Source organism: Chrysochloris asiatica, unplaced genomic scaffold (genome assembly GCF_000296735.1).
Source record: "Chrysochloris asiatica unplaced genomic scaffold, ChrAsi1.0 scaffold00044, whole genome shotgun sequence".
Classification (NCBI taxonomy): Eukaryota; Metazoa; Chordata; class Mammalia; order Afrosoricida; family Chrysochloridae; genus Chrysochloris; species Chrysochloris asiatica.
This window is the reverse complement of record NW_006408562.1, coordinates 4,077,995-4,081,849: the sequence shown is the minus strand read 5'-3', so window position 1 is coordinate 4,081,849 and position 3,855 is coordinate 4,077,995. Positions and strand designations below refer to the sequence as shown.

The following is a 3,855-nucleotide window of genomic DNA, read 5'->3' as shown; positions in this document are numbered from 1 at the left end:
GACCTCTGGCCACTGGCCACCATGGCCACCAGATCAATTCAGAAATTGCTGTATTTTGCTTCCACAGGCAGATTTCTCCCAGGTGGGCATGGGAAACTGGGGCCCAGAACCTTAAACAAGATCCTAAACTCCACAGCTTTTCTGCAGACCATTCTTTCTCTACTGTTTCTGGGCTTTAGCAGAGGAGCTTTAACTATCTGTCTGTGCTTACCCACCCCCAAACAGGAAATCTCCTATCCTGTCTTTCTAGTGACTTTTTTTTTTTTCTTCATTTATGATGCTTTTCATGTCATTTCACAACTCCTGTAGTCTTCAGTCATTAGTGCCTAATGCAGCCTATCTGTCCATTTAATGGTCTCTAAATTCACACGGGATATACTAAAGGTCATAGCATATTTCCTGTGGCGTTGTTTTCATCATCTTCAGTTTCTGTCTGAACTTGAATATGAGTAATTGATTGCCTGTTCCAACGTTGCCCCTTGGCTTTTTTTTTTTTTTTTTTTTTTTTTTTCTGATGATATTGAGCTTCTCCACCGTCTCTTCCCACACATGTAGTTAATTTGATTCCTGTGTATTACATATGGTAAGTTCCACATGTATAGTTGTTGTTTATATTGTTGAAAAATGTATTTGCGATGAAAAATTAATTGCTCTTGCAAAATTCTATCATACAATCTCTAGCATCATTTCTATCACTAAGGCCACATTTTTCATCTACTAATCCTTCTTCTTTGTTTCCAATTTTTATATTCCAACCACCAGTAATTATTAACATGCTTGATAACATGCTTATCAAGTTTGTTATCTTGGTAACATGCTTGATCAATTTCAAATTGAAAAAGTTAGTAGAATCCTTCAATTCATCAGAATTGATTTTAGTGTTTGATGTGTGCAATTGAATAATAGTGGTATTATCTGATCTTCCTTGTAGGTATAGGCATTGTTCTTATTACAGACAATATTGCACTTCAAGATAAATCTTGAAACACTCTTTCTGAGTATAAATGTGATACCATTCCTCTTCAATATTTTAGTCCTGGCATAGAAACCAGTATGATTGTCAGTTTCACAATGGCCAATACCAGTTCATTTCAGTTCACCAATGCCTAGTATATTGATTTTTATGTGTTCCTTTTCATTTTTGATATCTTTCAATTCTACTATATGTGTATTTCATATATTCCATGTTTCAATCATTAATGGATCTTTGAAGCTGTTTCTTTAAGTTTTGGCCTTTAAACTACTAGGCTGGTAGTTCAAACCCACCAGTTGTTCTTCAGAAACACTGTACAGGGTTTCTGTGAGTTAGAATCTACTCAATGGACATAACAACAACAACATCCAGCAGCAATGCAGGTTCAAAAGCCTTATTCTATTCATATCACTAATGTCAACTCTATTTTGAGGAAGCAGTTCTTCCCCAGTCATATTTTGAGCATCTTCCACCTCGAAGGGCTCATCTTCTGGCATTATATTAAACAGTATTCAGCTGCTATTCACAAGGTTTTCAGTACCTAACATTTCAGAAGTGGTACACCTTTCCTTCTTCCTCGTCTGTATTAGTTACCAAGCTCTGCCGGAACTTGTTCACCATTGGTTATACTGCTGTAATTTAAAATCTTTTTTTTTTTTTTTTACTAGACATACTTGGTTCTTTTTAATTAGCTATTGATGGGATAATAAAGTAAATTTAAGTGGCACTTAATTTAAACATTTAAAATAGTTCATTGATGGATAATCTATAACACACTAAGCCCAATTGTCAAAATAATGCCTTTTTTCCCCCACCAAGCAAGGAGGAAAAAAAAAGAAAGGGGGCATAATCAAAATTATGACCAGCTATTTGGGTTCATTTTGGCACTTAGATGATTTTGTAGGCAAATGAGCAGGCACAAAGTTGAAAAACCATCCATTAGGTTTTAGAATAATAAAATTATAAAGTTGAGGTCTGAAAGTAAAGAAAACTGTCCATGAAAAATCACAACCAATTTTTTAATGGCTTTTTCAAAATATTAAGATCATTGTTTTGAGGAACACATTTTATCTTCAAATATTTACTGAAATATTCTATGTATTAAATAATTTACAGAGAAGTAAGTTCTGTGTTCTGTACAAATGAAAGGACTTGTAATGACCTACACCCACCTCAAAGCCTGATTTTGCAATAGTCTTATTTAAAAATAATTCAAAATTTGAACAGAATTTATAGCATGACAAAAGTTTACAGGACCCCTTTCATTTAATTACTTTTTCTAACAGCAAAGGTACTACTGACAAAATTGAATGATCAGAATGTAAACATATTTGTGCAAAACTGAATTAATTGTTTTTAGCATCTAATAGGAGCAAAAACCTAAGAACACACAACTCCAATAATGAAGAAAAAGTACATTAAAGTGATTCTATTTTAGATTTCAAACATGGATTATACAGTTACTGAACATTAACAGAAAATGTGGCACCATGAGCAGCAGGAGCAACAAATGATTCTGCAATTATGCCAAGAAAGGAAAGCTAACATTGGGATATACCAAAGTTTATTTCCACTCACAGCCATCCATCTTAAAAGACTGGAAACAACTGTAGGCTTACAACTCACTTAAAATGTCTTTACATTTGAATTTGCAGATCATAAATGAAATGTTTACGAAAGTCTTATTCCCTTTCTCAGGAGTGTCTCATGTGTCACTGAAAAGCCTTAAAAGAGTTGAATCATAGACTCTCAGATTTACCTACACCAATCCATTTAACTGGAATTTAAAGCTCATCCTCAATAAATCAAACATAATTTTGTGCGTTAACAGGCAGTTCCTTAAATGTCCTTGCATTTGATATGTCTGTGTTTCATCCCAGCAGAATCTTATATTGAACTTCAACTTTATGTAAAACTTCCTGGTTTGCTGGGAAATGAGGTATGATTTCACCATCTAACATGTAAGCAATTCCTACTTTGATTTCTGTAAACATATCCAAAATATCCAATTTGGTAAGCATCAAATCTGTGAGCATATTTGAGTAAAACAAGGTCCAACCAGCCACATCTTCTTTTCCTTCTAGTCATTCCACCAAACTCTTTACCTCTTGTTTGTAATAATTCTCCAATATCGTTATCTTGCTCCGTAGGAAAGGCACCAATACCAACTCTAGTTGTATAAGCTTTCAGAACTCCATACATTTCTCCCACGTTTTGAGGGGCCATACCCAAACCAGCACAAACACCTGCAACAGTACAATTTGAAGAGGTTACGAAAGGTTAAGTCCCACAGTTAATATCAAGCAGTGCAGCATTTGCACTTTCCACCAAAATTTTCTTTGGTGGGTCCATGGAGGGCCTCATATAGGAAATAAACTCCATCTCTCATCATTGGTTTAATTCTTTCCATATAACCCTTGAGTTTTTGTAATCACCTACAATGTCTATTTCCAAAATGGGGTATATAGATTTGTATTGATTAACCAGAACTTTGAACCTCTCAGAGAAAGTATATAGAAACATAATTCACTTTGTGTGTAGATTTTGTAAGCTATGACTACGATAACTATGTTTAACCCACAAGAATGTTTTTGTTTTTGTTTTATTTCCCATAACAGTTTTCTACATAGATAATGCTCTTATGTGCAACTCAGAATTGTTGGGGTTTTTTTGAGTCTTCATTCCCAATCTATATGACTTTCATTTCTTTCTTGCCAATTGCACTCACTTAGACTTCCCATAATATTGTAAGAATGTTGGGAACAGATATATTAACCTTGTTCTCTACTACAGGGGGACCAGTGGTTTTTTTTTTATTTATTTATTATTAAGTATTAATATACTACTGGATCAATAAACAACATTCTTATCAATGGAGAAAA

The 3,855-nt window shown here is 34.1% G+C and overlaps 1 pseudogene; it reads right to left on the bottom strand.

Annotated features, from left to right (window-relative positions):
- Positions 1 to 2,698: 2,698 nt before the first annotated feature.
- On the bottom strand, positions 2,699 to 3,496 carry LOC102835935 (annotated as a pseudogene).
- Positions 3,497 to 3,855: the final 359 nt, after the last annotated feature.